General features: G+C 26.0%; 1 protein-coding gene across 4 annotated transcripts in view; it reads left to right on the top strand.

Annotated features, from left to right (window-relative positions):
* Positions 1–1,171: 1,171 nt before the first annotated feature.
* jim (zinc finger protein jim) overlaps positions 1,172–15,275 on the top strand; it is an 89,408-nt gene continuing 75,304 nt past the window's right edge. For all 4 annotated transcript variants that reach the window (XM_075308338.1, XM_075308337.1, XM_075308336.1 and 1 more), the window contains exon 1: positions 1,172–1,188. The gene's annotated coding sequence lies outside the window, so the exon portion shown is untranslated. The remainder of the gene's footprint in view (positions 1,189–15,275) is intronic.

Raw genomic sequence — 15,275 nt, 5'->3', positions numbered from 1 at the left:
TATGGGAAAAATATATATATTCGCTAGGCCTTCGAAATAGGCCTCCTTAGGGCGATGCCTAACTTATTCGACAGATATACTTGCATGTAAAACAATTGCATGGGTACAATGGGAAAGAACCTCTTAGTCAAATTTGTCTTCTATTACAACATAATCTGTACAATTTTAGTGTAGGATATATGAAATTCGTATAATACCTTCCATTAAAAATTTCCATTTCCATCGCTCTTAATTGAGAGTTTTCGAAATTTTTATTCCCCATTAGTTTTATTTTATATTCTTTAACGAAAAATGCATTATGGATGAGGAACAATTCAAAGTAATGTTTGGCACTGAATGGCGCGTGCGCTGATTTTATGTGGTTGTGTATGTATGTAAAGTAACCGGTATATGGGTGTTGGTGTTTGGTCTCTGTTTTGTTAAGGCAAGCGAGAGTGCATGCAGTAAGTGATGCGATTTGGGGTTTTGCCGGCACAGTGCAATTTCACCTACTATTGTGACCAAATGCATTTAATGGTCTCGCTTGCTCTCTCCTTCTCTTTCTTGCTCTCTGTTAAAGTCAGAGTAAAACTATGGGTGGGGGATATGATAACAGATAGGCTTTGGTATGTGCGTGTGTTCACTGCTGGGTTTTTTGTGGGGGCTTTCTCTGAGTACAAAGTTTTCCAATATATAGAATGCAAAATGAGCTACTGAACGAGAGAGAGAGAGGGAAAAATATAGGAGTTTTTAGTTTCTTATTTTTCTCTATTGTGTATTGGCGCATTCTATAGATATAAAGCAGCAGTTACTTTACTCTGACTTTGGATTGCAGTTCGTAGCCATCTCAAGTATGCACTTTTTGGGCATTACATACAAAATTTATTTGCTGCTGCTTGCAAAAGTTTTACTCTGTTTACCTCTGGCGTTGTATATATGAATGTGAGGAGTTTTTATGCATGCAGTCCACACTCTCCTACCCCACTGAATCAGCACCTGATGTTATAGTTGTTTTTAATGTGATTCTCTTTAGCGTGTGCTGTGGCAAGGGAAAATAATGCCAATGTGTATAAGAAGATAATGTTAGCCAGATTCTTGTTTTTGTCGTTGTTGTTGTAGTTGTTGTTTTAGCCTTCACTTTACGCGGGCAATCTGCATCTTTTTTAGTTGATTTTTCGTTTAGTACGTCGCTCACATTTCAACTGTTCGGTAAGGCCAGGCGTAACTTTTTTATATGACGTTATAACGTTACATCGTTGTCGCCGTCGCCGCCGCCCTTGTTGTGTTGTTCTTTTGTATATTGTGTTCTCAGATTGTGGCTTGTATTCTGCTATTGTGTTTTTTTCTTCAATCTTGGGGTTTACTCTTCAAAGTCCTGTGTTTACAATTCTTTTTAAGTGGTTTTTTTTTACTTGTAAAGAGAACGTAGTTGCAGAAAAGAAAGAAAAACTTAAGTATTTTGCGTATGTGGTCGCCAATGAGAGGCTTTCCTTTGTTCCGTATTGCGAGAAAAAAAGGGTTAGGTGTAAAATGTATGCATGTGTGCTTGGAGTATAATGAGAAGCCCCCACAGCTAGAGAGAAATATCTTATTCTCATTTTGGGGAGACCGGCATGTTGATGGTGCTACTGTTTTTTTAACTTGAGAAATACATTTGTGTTTGTGCAGTAAATAGGCAAAAGTGTAATGTATAATATTCCTTAATGATATCTCCAAAAAAAGAAATCCTCCCATCATCCTTATTTTCCCCGACATTATCTTCATCAGAACATCAATTCCCCCATCTAGTGGGATAATTATATCCCACTACACACCATGATATCTTCCCATTCCTGCTAAGAGTTGCCAGATTAGCAAAAAAAATTTTGGGATCTACCAAAATTTTAAGAAAATTTTACGAAATATCACCAACTACCTATAAAAATTTTGTCAACGTTTTTTTTCTATAGAAAATGTTCTCCAATTTTTTTCTCAATTTTTTTATAGACAAATTTGTCAACATTTTATTTCTATAGAAAATTTTCTTAAAATTTTATTTCTATAGAAAAAATTTTCAAAATTTTATTTCTACAGAAAATTTTATAAACATTTTATTTCTATAGAAAATATTCTATAGAAAATTTTGTCAACATTTTATTTCTATAGAAAATATTGTCAATATTATAAATCTATATTAAATTTTGTTAAAATTTTATTTCTACACTGAAAAAACAGTGAACCCACCAGGAAAGACAACTTTCGATTAATTTTAGAAAATTTGGAACTTTTTTAGAAAATTTTAACTAAACGGTATTACAAGCGCTGGTATCACTCCGATATGGCAAAAATAAGTAAATATTTTTCGACAAATTCAAGAAAATTTATTAGACATAACTGAATTTTTTCAGTAGTTAAAGAAAATTTTTTAGTTTTAAGAGAAATCTTGGAGTTCAAAATTGCAAGAATGTCTTTAGTGACATACGAAGTTCATGATGGACACATTTTTGGTAAAATTTACAAATTTAAAGAAATAATGAACTATTTTGTAAGAAATACGAAATTAAGAAATCTTTATGCTTTATTTGTGTATAACTTTTTCCCGTTTTTTAGTTCATTTAACTAACATACGCAAAAAATTATTTGACTAAAATAAACTTTTTCCAAACATAATGATTCTATGAACTAATATAAAGTTAATATGGCTTTAGTGAAATAGAGAGTACACTTTTTTTGAGTGTATAGAAAATTTTCTTAAAATTTTATTTCTATAGAAAATGTTTTCAAAATTTTATATCTATAGAAAATTTTGTCAAAATTTTATTTCTATCGAAAATTTTGTCACAATTTTATTTCTATCGAAAATTTTCTCAAAATTTTATTTCTATATAAATTGTTTTCTCTAATTTTATTTTTCTATATAAAAATGTAATTCCATAGCAAATTTTCTAAAAATTTTATGTCTATAGAAAATTTTCTCAAAATGCTATTTTTTCTAAAAAATTTATTTCTATAGAAAATATTTGGTCAAAATTTTATTTATATTGAAAATGTTGTCAAAATTTTAATTCTTCTAAAAGTGTTCTCAAAAGGTTATTTCTATAGAAAATTTTCTCGAAATATAATTGTATAGAAACTTTTTTCAAAATTTTATTTCTATAGAGAATTTTCTAAATTTTTTTTCTAAAGACAATTTTGTCAAAATTTCATTTTTATAGAAAATTTTGTCAACATTTTATTCTCAAAATTCAAGAATCAAGAAAAAAATTATGTCAAAATTTTAATTTTATTTTTGTCGAAATTTTATTTCTCTTAAAAGTGTTCTCAAAATGATATTTCTATAGAAATTTTTCTCGTCATCACTGCTCTCGTCAGCTTTCGCTATTGCACTGTGCAATAGCGAAAGCTGACGAGAGCAGTGATGCTCTAATAAGAATTTTGTGTAGTGATTGACGCATATATCATACACCTCTGATGAAGCAATTCAAAGAAAATTGCGAAATATTAGGACGGATGAATTGAAAAGAATAAAAACAAAACAGATCTCAAGCTTGACAAAATAAAGCATTTTTATTAAAACAGAAAAAGATCGAATAAGAAACCAAATAAATCAATAGAAAATTTTCTAAAAATTTTATTTTTATTGAAAATTTTGTCAAAATTTTATTTCTATAGAAAATTTTCTAAAAATTTTATTTTTATTGAAAATTTTGTCAAAATTTTATTTCTATAGAAAATTTTATGTAAACTTTATTTCTATAGAAAATTTTCTAAAAATTTTATTTCTGTAAAATATTTTGTCAAAATTGAATTTCCATAGAAAATTTTATTAAAATTTTATTTCTATAGAAAATTTTGTAAAATTTTTTTTTCAATAGAAAATTTTGTCAAAATTTTATTTTTATATTTTATTTCTATAAAAATTCTCAAAATTTTATTTCATAAAAAATTTTCTCAAAATATATATAGAATATAGAAAATTTTCTAACATAGAAAATATAATAGAAAATTTTCTAAAAATTTTATTTCTATAGAAAATTTTCTCAAAATTTTATTTCTATAGAAAATTTTCTAACAATTTTATTTCTATAGAAAATTTTGTCAAAATTTTATTTCTATAGAAAATTTTCTCAAAATTTTATTTCTATAGAAAATTTTCTAACAATTTTATTTCTATAGAAAATTTTCTCAAAATTTTATTTATATAGAAAATTTTCTAACAATTTTATTTCTGTAGAAAATTTTGTCGAAATTTTATTTCTATACAATATTTTCTAAATATTTTATTTCTGTAGATATTTTGTCAATATTTTCATTTTCTTTCATTTAAGATGTAACAAAAATTTGTTTAACATTAACGGTGTTTTTTTTCTGGGAACACGCTTTTTATATTTATATAAAGCATCTGGCAAGGTAGTTCTTAATCCATATGAGTAAGACACTCTTCTCATAATAAATGCCTACAGTGTGATCTCCCCCCATCATTAACTCCACTCGCACTCTCTTTTGGAGAACACACACTAACAACAACAAAAAAAGAAGACAACAAATCTCAACTACACCCCCATCCTTAAATGTTCAACATCGTCGTTGTTGTCACCAATGCTGCTCCACTACCTTGGCTAGATGGATGGATGTTTGCAAACGAAGTATGGCTGAGAGTTTTCAACGTCGTCGTCGTTTTACTTGGATTTCCTTTTTGTTTGGTGGAGCAGCATATGTGTGTATGCCAATGTGTGTATATACCATGAGTGTAACTTTTTTGCTTGAGTTATGCATACACACGCTCATACACACTCTGGTCATGTGCAATACACCCCACCGCATTGCTATAATGCACATTCTATGTATGAATTTGAGTTGTATGCATGAGCCCCTTTACGCCAATATATCTGTACGTTTTTTTTTTTTTTGCCTGTCCTCTGTCTCTCAATGTTGTTAGTGTAGTTCGTTGTAGTTCCCCCATCATACGTATACCGACATACACACGTACGACTCCGAGCAGATTTGTGTGGTTCTTGAACATTTACAAAAGATTTTTGCTTATATTCATCTTTTTGGCCGTTTTCGGTGCGTTTCGCGTGGCGCTTGTTGGTTAAGCATTTTTTAAAAAATTTTATTTTTGCCTTTGCCAATTCTCCGGTCTTGTGTATTCCAAAAATAACTCAACAACTTCTGGATTTCTTTTGGTTGTACTTGGTTGTGTTTTTTTTTTGTTCGTCATCATCATCATCTCTGCTTCTTCTTATGGGTCTCGTTTTTCTTAGCTTGAATTGTTTGTGAGACATGGGGTCTAGTATGTGTGTGTGTGTGGTTGTTTTTGTCCTTTTTCTTAAGACTAAATCAAAAAGAAGACAACTTTAGTGAAATTTTTATTTCTTTAGTTTTCGTGAGACTTTGTGTGTGCGTGTGTGTGTATGTGCATAGTCTTTCATTCTTGTAAAATGTGTTTTTTTGGGGAGGGGGGAGCAAAACAAAAAATATCTTAACATACCAAAGAAATAAAATGTCTTGGTTTTGTTTTTCGAGACACTTTGAGTAAATCTTGTGTGGACTAGGTACACTATGGTTTTGTTTTTAAGTGAAAGATACTCTATGAATATATAAGATGGACATCGTTTGGCCCTTTACCTTTTTGGAAATGTGTTTTTAATCATTAGTATTAGTATCTTGATAGGGTTTAAGATGATTAATTTAATAACTCAAGCGCTACTTCAATGTCTTTTTTATTTTAAAGGAAGGAAGGAAGGAACAAAACAATAAAAAATTTTACCATAATCCCATATCTATAAATTCCCTTTTATTTATTTGGCCTAACGCTTCCCTAAACAAACATTTGATTACGAGTATTTTTTGTTTTTGTATTATGACATCATTGTTGTTGTTGTTCTTATTATTATTATTTATGATTTGTTGTATAGTACCACCGACGCTAAAATTGTCTACGCCGAACATCGTGTATAGAAATTTTGCACGATTTTCTTGTTATTGTTGTTGCGACTTGAATTCGTGGGGAATTTGTTTCTCTCTTTCTATACATCTCCCCTGTAGATTTCTAAGTCCAATAGAGTTTGTATTGCTTTGTGTGTGTGTGTGTGCGTGTGTGTACACATTTTTGCTCTAACTAACCGGCAAAATAAACGTGACGTCGATTTGCGTGCCAAAGAATAATGAGCACAAGAACAACAAAAACATGCAAAACCAAAATACACCAAAAAGTGCAGTGCATTATTTGAATCTAAAATAAATGACAAAGTGTATAAATTAAATGAATGAATATATAAAAATTAAGTGAGAAAATAAATCATATGCATAAATAAAATGAGAATAAGCAAAAAAAAAATATATAGGCATTATGAACCAAAACAAAACTTTAGATATTAAAGAAATTGTGAATTAAAAAAATAATAAAAAAATAACTTATAATAAATAAAAACAAAATCCAAAAACTAAATATAATGAATTGAATACCATGGAAATAAGGCTAAATTAGTGAAGAAAAAGTTGGAGATTTTGGAAATTCAGAAATTTGAAAAATAATAATAAATAAATAAAAAAAAATAGGATATGACCTATGCTCCCAATGATATTTGTTGTAAAATTATACATATAAAAAATAATATATAAAAATGTGATAATGAACTATGAAAAAGACGGACCAATGAACCAAGAAAAATTTCAATATTTATTTATAAAAAAAAATTAAAATTATTAACTATAAAAAATTGAGATATGGAAATGTCTTATTTATAAAAAAACATATATTTATAAATAATAAAAAAACTGAGATATGGAAAAGTTTATAAATAATCCATTAAACAATATAAAATGGTTTGGTAAATTAAATAATATAATATTATGAGTTAAATTTAAAAGCAAAGATAACAGTTGGACATGAATTAAACTAAAATTGTGAAAATTTAATAATTAATAAAGAAAATCGAATAATTTGTTGTACTATATAAAAATTAGCTTTAATCAAGCTAAATAAAAGAACATATTTAGGTGTATAACCAATTAACAATTAAAAAATCTGTAGACATGAACTAAAACGAAAATAAAATAAAAAAAATTGATTATTACTATAATAAAATAAAAAAAAAAAATATTTATAAATATATAAAATATATTTACAAAAAATCATTTAAATTTAAGGATAGTGAACAAAACTACAGAAAACCTGGGGACATTGGGATAAAAATATTAAAACAAAGAATATTTATAAATATATAAAACACATTAACAAAAAACCATTTAAATTTAAGGACAAAAAGTACAAAAACCTGTGGACATGAAATAGAAAAAAAAATTCTAAAAAATGTATAAATATATAAAACGTTTTCCAATATTTATAATATTTATAAATATATAAAACTTATTTAAATTTAAGAAAAGTGAATAAAACTACAAAAACCAAAAATGAAATAAAAACCCATTTAAATTTAAGAACAGTGAATAAAACTACAAATACCTGGGGTATAAATAAAACTTTTTCCAATATTTATAATATTTATAAATATATAAAACTTATTTAAATTTAAGAACAGTGAATAAAACTACAAATACCTGGGGTATAAATAAAACATTTTCCAATATTTATAATATTTATAAATATATAAAACTTATTTAAGAACAGTGAATAAAACTACAAAAACCAAAAATGAAATAAAAACCCATTTAAATTTAAGAACAGTGAATAAAACTACAAAAACCTGGGACATGAAATAAAAAAATATATAAATATATATAAAACACATTTACAAAGATTCGTTAAAATTTTAGAACTGTGTTAAAAACTAGAAAAATCTGGGGAAATGAAATAAAAAATTTAAAATTTATTAAATAAATTAATAGTTATTATGATATAAAAAAATTTTATTTATACCAAAGTTACGTGCTATGAGCAAAACCACAAAAAAGAGGGACATGAATTAAAAAAAAATATGAACATTTAATGATTAATTAAGAAAATTAATCATTTATTAAGAAAAGTACTATCTAAAAAAATAATATATAAAAAACGAAGAAAAAAATATTAAAAAAAAAAACAAATATAAAACCAATAAATTTATTATAACAAAATTAAAAAAATTAAGATAATGAGAACAGTGAACTAAAATACAAAAAAAAAAACAAAATTTAATAATTTATAAGAAAAAATATAACAATTTGTAAATATAATGAGAACAGTGAAAGTTACAAAAGAAAAAAAAACAATAAAATAAAATGTAATAATTTATAAGAAAAATAATTTATAAAATATTAAAATATGTCTATTTGTATTTAACCGAAATAAATCAACGTAAGCAGATATAAAAAAACAATGAAAAATATTTTTGTTTCAATAAAATGTATGTTTAATCTATAAAAACATTTTATACAAAAAAAATATTTAGGGAGTAATTCCATGAACTACTACAATATTTAGAAAATTTCAACATTTATATAATAAACAAATTATTTAAAATATTTTTTTTTTTATAAATTAAAGTAAAAATGAAGCATACTGTAAACAAAACCTAAACAATTTATCACTCTGAAATAATTTATGAAAAGTGTATAAAAAAAGAGTTTTATAAACTAAAATAATTTTTAGAAAATTTTAACATTTATATAATAAACAAATTATTTAAAATATTTCTTTTTATAAATAAATTAAAAAAAAAATCTATAAACAAAAACTAAACTATTTCTCACTGTGAAGTAAGCTTTGAGTTTCAAACAAAAAGGAAAGAAAAAAAAATGTCATATAAACTACAAATAAAGGAAAACAATTTAATAATTAATTATAAATGAAATTATGTTTTTTTTGGTTTAATAATAAATTAATTAATACGACGTCTTAGATTTTTATATACTTAACGGAGACAAAAATGGCATAAATAAACTAATAAAAAAATTTACGAAATTATAAACAAAATTTTAATTGAAAAAATTATAAAAAATATCTCATAATTTTAAACTCATAATTTTAATAATTTATTTTATGATATATAAAAGTATCTTTCTCTTTGTTTAAAACTAAATTGTTGAATAAGACGGCTTACAATCATAGTTAAAAATTGCAATCTTAGTTTATAAACAGTGGATAAAAAATAAATACAATCTGACACATGGATAAAAAATTTATGCAATTTTTATAAAACTCTATGATAATAATTAAATATTTATAATTAAATAATAATTAATAAATAATTAAATTAGATAATAATTAAATATTTTAAACAAGACCATTCCTTTTAATAGTATATAACTATGCTGAATATGTGAAATGCTGTGATATGAAAAAAAAATTAATTTAGCATATTATTATCTAAAATCTAAAAACAGAAAACAAATATATACCTTGCTATATTAAAATCAAAAATTAAAAAAAAAAACTTTTTAAGCAATGAACAAAAAACAAAATCCCTATAAGTATAAATATGAAAAAAAATAAATAAATAAATAAAACAAATTCGACAACATTCATCAAAATATGTAACAAAATCAATAAACGAAATTTCTTCAAAACTATAATCATTTTTTTTAATAATTTTATAATAAAAAAATATATAAAAATTCTTTGCATTTTAATTATTCTTCGCATTTATTTTTGAAAAACTAATAAATAAAATATATAGCCCAGAATTTTATTAGGTTCTGATCAAGTAAACACATCCATCAATAGGAGAAGTAAAATCTGGCGATTGATTAATACGGGGAGTATATTTAATTATGAGTCAAGATTTTTACACCAAATTCTTGGTACACCCAAAGAAAAACTACATTCCTCCCAAACGAAATTTCAGACAAGTATTTTCTTTAAGAGCAAATAAACCAAAATTTATAACTCGCGAGCAACTATTCTCTCTGAGCCACCGTGGTGCAATGGTTAGCATGCCCGCCTTGCATACACAAGGTCGTGGGTTCGATTCCTGCTTCGACGGAACACCAAAAAGTTTTTCAGCTGTTGATTATCCCAACTCAGTAATGCTGGTGACATTTCTGAGGCTTACAAAGCTTCTCTAAGTGGTTTCACTGCAATGTAGAACGCCGTTCGGACTCAGCTATAAAAAGGAGGTCCCTTGTCATTGAGCTTAACATGGAATCGAGCAGCACTCAGTGATGAGAGAGAAGTTCACCAATGTGGTATCACAATGGACTGAATAGTCTAAGTGAGCCTGATACATCGGGCTGCCACCTAACCTAACTTAGCTATTCTCTTTCTCATTTTTTATTTGATTAAAAGGAACATTTTTTTTAGCGTCAAAAGAAAATTTCATTCTCCAGGAAAGAAAACTCTTCTTTTAGTGTAATTGTAATTTCAATTTTAACCAAGTTTGGGAGGCTTTTAAAGAATCGATATTTTTGCCATTTTGAAAATTAAGTCTCCTGGTGGCTTAGGAAATCAAATCACTGAATGGTTTTTAATGTAGGCTATAAATGTATGGGTGTTATGGTAGTTTATGGAATGGAATATGTGCCCCAAAAGAGGCAAGAATTGGTTTATGCTGAGGAACAATAATTCTTTCCGCCGAAACGAAACTTTATTTGGTCTTAAATTCAATAATCTGATTTCTTAAGTCGCCTGGAGACTCAAGTTTCGTGGAATTTGTTATCTTTCATTGGTAAAGTTATTTCTTTAAAGGCGAATAAATTTTTGTTTAATGTATCTTCTGAACTATTTTGTGTGAGACACGAATTTAGTAAATCTTTATGCTTCATTTGCGTATAATTTTCCCTAGTTTTTAATTCATTCAAAAATTATTAAAGTCAAGGAAAACATAATGATTCCATGAACTAAAAATGTTTTAAATAGTTTTAATGTCATATAGAGATCACCTTTTTTTGCGTATATAATTTATGAACCAATTTGTGTGAAGACGCCGCGATCGGTCTATATGAAGGCTATACCTATTCTATTTTCGCTGACCTATTCTCATAAGAACTACTTGTGCAAAGTTTCAAGGTGATATCTTGTTGGTTTCAGAAATTAACATAATTTCAAAGGACTGACAGACGGACATGTCTTTAGTTTAAGCGACTTCTCTTAAACCGCTACATATACCACACTTCACATCAGTTCATAATAACCACAACATATGTATTACTGTGAATGTAACTCACACATATATCTTCTTGAAATAAAATTTAGTCAATCGACGATTACGACAGACGGATGGATATCTGTAGATCGTTTAAGAATTTTACCTCCAAAGTAGGGACATATATATATATAGTACATATTATATTTCAAGATAAATTTGATCCAGATAATTTCACTAGATTTTAGATAATCCGTTTTCATATATCTTTCCCAAAGGTTCACAATGATTTCTCTAAAAAAAAAACAACAACAAACTTACATGCCTTGTAATTGGTCATTGCTCCCGAGCACACATTTCGTAAAACACAACAACAATAACAACATAACTACAAACAAAGCTGATACTCAACTCAACAAGAATCGTGTTAAGCACAAGGGTTCGTTGAAATACCAGTGGGCATGTGGGTGGGTGGGTGTTTAAATGTTGGCATATGCATTTGGCATTGTACAAATGAGAGTGCTTCCAAATAAATCTAATTCGCCTTCACGTGTTATGAACTGGGCGTATATTTGCATGTGTGTGGCAAACATATTCGTATACCTTAGTAAGCTGACATATTACCTTTGTTAACCACGGTTGCCACTCGAGCCAAAAATAATCTACCAGAATTGGGGGAAAACTTTACCAAAAAAACTACCAAACAAAAAAATCTTATTTAGGTCAAAACTTTATTACTATAGAAAATTTTTTCAAAATGTTATTTCTATAGGCAATTTTGTCAAAACTTTATATCTATAGACAATTTTGTCAACATTTTATTTCTATCGCATATTTTGTCAAAATTTTATTTCTATCGCAAATTTTGTCAAAATTTTATTTCTATCGCAAATTTTGTCAAAATTTTATTTCTATCGCAAATTTTGCCAAAATTTTATTTCTATCGCAAATTTTGTCAAAATTTTATTTCTATCGCAAATTTTGTCAAACTTTTATTTCTATAGCAAATTTTGTCAAAATTTTATTTCTATCTCAAATTTTGTCAAAATTTTATTTCTATAGTAAATTTTGTCAAAATTTTATTTCTATAACAAATTATATCAATATTTTATTTCTATCGCAAATTTTGCCAAAATTTTATTTCTATAGAAAATTTTGTCAAAATTTCATTTCTATAGAAAATTTTGTCAAAATTTTATTTCTATCGCAAATTTTGCCAAAATTTTATTTCTATAGAAGATTTTGTCAAAATTTTATTTCTATCGCAAATTTTGTCAAAATTTTATTTCTATAGAAAAAAATATCAAAATTTTATTTCTATAGAAAATGTTGTAAAAATTTTATTTCTATAGTAAATTTTGTCAAAATTTTATTTCTATAGAAAATTTTGTTAAAATTTTATTTCTATCGAAAATTTTGCCAAAAATTTATTTCTATAGAATATTTTGTAAAAATTTTATTTCTATAGAAAATTTAGTCAAAATTTTATTTCCATAGAAAATTTTGTCAAAATTTTATTTCCATAGAAAATTTTGTCAAAATTTTATTTCTATCGCAAATTTTGTCAAAATTTTATTTCTATCGCAAATTTTGTCAAAATTTTGACAATTTTGTCAAAACTTTATATCTATAGACAATTTTGTCAACATTTTATTTCTATCGCAAATTTTGTCAAAATTTTATTTCTATCGCAAATTTTGTCAAAATTTTATTTCTATCGCAAATTTTGTCAAAATTTTATTTCTATCGCAAATTTTGTCAACATTTTATTTCTATCGCAAATTTTGTCAAACTTTTATTTCTATAGCAAATTTTGTCAAAATTTTATTTCTATCTCAAATTTTGTCAAAATTTTATTTCTATAGTAAATTTTGTCAAAATTTTATTTCTATAGAAAATGTTGTAAAAATTTTATTTCGATAGAAAATTTTGTCAAAATTTTATTTCTATAGAAAATTTTGTTAAAATTTTATTTCTATCGAAAATTTTGCCAAAAATTTATTTCTATAGAATATTTTGTCAAAATTTTATTTCTATAGAAAATTTTGTCAAAATTTTATTTCTATCGCAAATTTTGTCAAAATTTTATTTCTATAGAAAATATTGTCAAAATTTTATTTATATAGAAAATTTTGTCAAAATTTTATTTCTATAGTAAATTTTGTCAAAATTTTATTTCTATAATAAATTATGTAAAAGTTTTATTTCTATAGAAAATTTTGTCAACATTTTATTTCTATCGCAAATTTTGCCAAAATTTTATTTCTATAGAAAATTTTGTCAAAATTTTATTTCTATCTCAAATTTTGTCAAAATTTTATTTCTATCGCAAATTTTGTCAAAATTTTGACAATTTTATCAAAACTTTATATCTTTAGACAATTTTGTCAACATTTTATTTCTATCGCAAATTTTGTCAAAATTTTATTTCTATCGCAAATTTTGTCAAAATTTTATTTCTATCGCAAATTTTGTCAAAATTTTATTTCTATAGATAATTTTGTCAAAATTTTATTTCTATAGCAAATTTTGTCAAAATTTTATTTCTATCGCAAATTTTGTCAAAATTTTATTTCTATCGCAAATTTTGTCAAAATTTTATTTCTATCGCAAATTTTGTCAAAATTTTATTTCTATCGCAAATTTGGTCAGAATTTTATTTCTATAGAAAATTTTGCCAAAATTTTATTTCTATAGAAAATGTTGTCAAAATTTTATTTCTATAGAAAATTTTGTCAAAATTTTATTTCTATAGCAAATTTTGTCAAAATTTTATTTCTATCGAAAATTTTGCCAAAAATTTATTTCTATAGAATATTTTGTCAAAATTTTATTTCAATAGAAAATTTTATCAAAATTTTATTTCAATAGAACATTTTTTCAAAATTTTATTTCTATCGCAAATTTTGTCAACATTTTATTTCTATCGCAAATTTTGTCAACATTTTATTTCTATCGCAAATTTTGTCAAACTTTTATTTCTATTTCTATAGAAAATTTTGTCAAATGTTTATTTATCCTCTTTGCAAAATCTACCAAAACATAAGGAATTCTACCAATCTACCAAGCAGTAAAAAATCTACCATTTTTGGTAGAATTCTACCTAACTGTGGCAATAGTGATGTTAACCCTCTAATGCCCAAAGCCTTTGTTTCAAAGTCTGAATAATTTTATCACTTGATCAAAACAAACATTAATGGTGCATTAGATGGTTAATAATTTGAACATGGGTTGTTCCATGATAAATTTTGCTAAGACGTTTTAGTCTTAAAAAATCACGATTTGGATGATGTCATTTAATTTAATTTTATGGATAATAAATAATACATAACATACAACAATTAGAGAAATCAATTATAGTATAACCATCTCCATCTTTCGAACAGATAGTGAAATTCAGCCGGCGGCTGTTACTAAATTTTTATCCATATCTGTTTTCGATTCGTTAGAGAATGTCCCATATATAAAAGTATGAGGACTTTCGTATTTTTGTGAATGTTTGGATTTTTGTATCTATGCAAAATATTTTTTGATTTTCTTTTTGTATTATTTTGAATAGTGTGTATGTGTGGTTGAAATCACTACCATCATCATCATCATGAACATCCTCAGTTTGTATACGCAACCCCTCCGTTATTACACTCGTATTCCCATCCCACGATTGCCAGTCACCAGCAAACAAGGGCTTTTGCTTTTTATTATTTATTTAAGCCTTCGCTTTGGCAAAATTCTATGTTGCTTCTGTTTATTCCTGCATGTCTGGCGGCGTTTTGAACTTGAAAAGAATTTTATTAGCGATTCTGTTGTGTTACCTCTGCTTTTGTCAAAATGGTTGGTATTTTTCACTGTGCGAGTAGTATCATCGACATCGACGATATTGTTGTTTCGTAGATTCTAAACTCTCTTACTCTCCCGTTTTTCTCTTTCACTTGCCCTCTCTTTCTCATACCATGCATAACTACTGGACCAGATACTTTTCTATTGTTCTTTTGTCTGGAGTTTGTTTAGGATTTGATTTGATTTTGTTATAGGAACAAAAAAAAAAAAAAGAATCGAAAAGATGCATGCATACAATTTGGTGGCAAAGAATCCATGAAGTGCTTTCAACTGCTAATATTTGGGGAGGTGGTGTGACCACAAAACGGCACTAGTTATTCTTAATTTTTGTTTGAAATTTTTAGCATAAAGTAAACAAGTTTTAGTCTTATTTTGTCGCCTGTTAGCCAAACTGACATAGTTTTCGTTGCCAAATTGGAATTTGTGAATGTGAAAATAAGATCCATATAAGGGAAG

The sequence above is a fragment of the Haematobia irritans genome, chromosome 4 (assembly GCF_050003625.1).
Source record: "Haematobia irritans isolate KBUSLIRL chromosome 4, ASM5000362v1, whole genome shotgun sequence".
Lineage (NCBI taxonomy): Eukaryota > Metazoa > Arthropoda > Insecta > Diptera > Muscidae > Haematobia > Haematobia irritans.
Note: the sequence above shows the minus strand (reverse complement) of the source record. Positions and strands in the feature narration are given on the sequence as shown.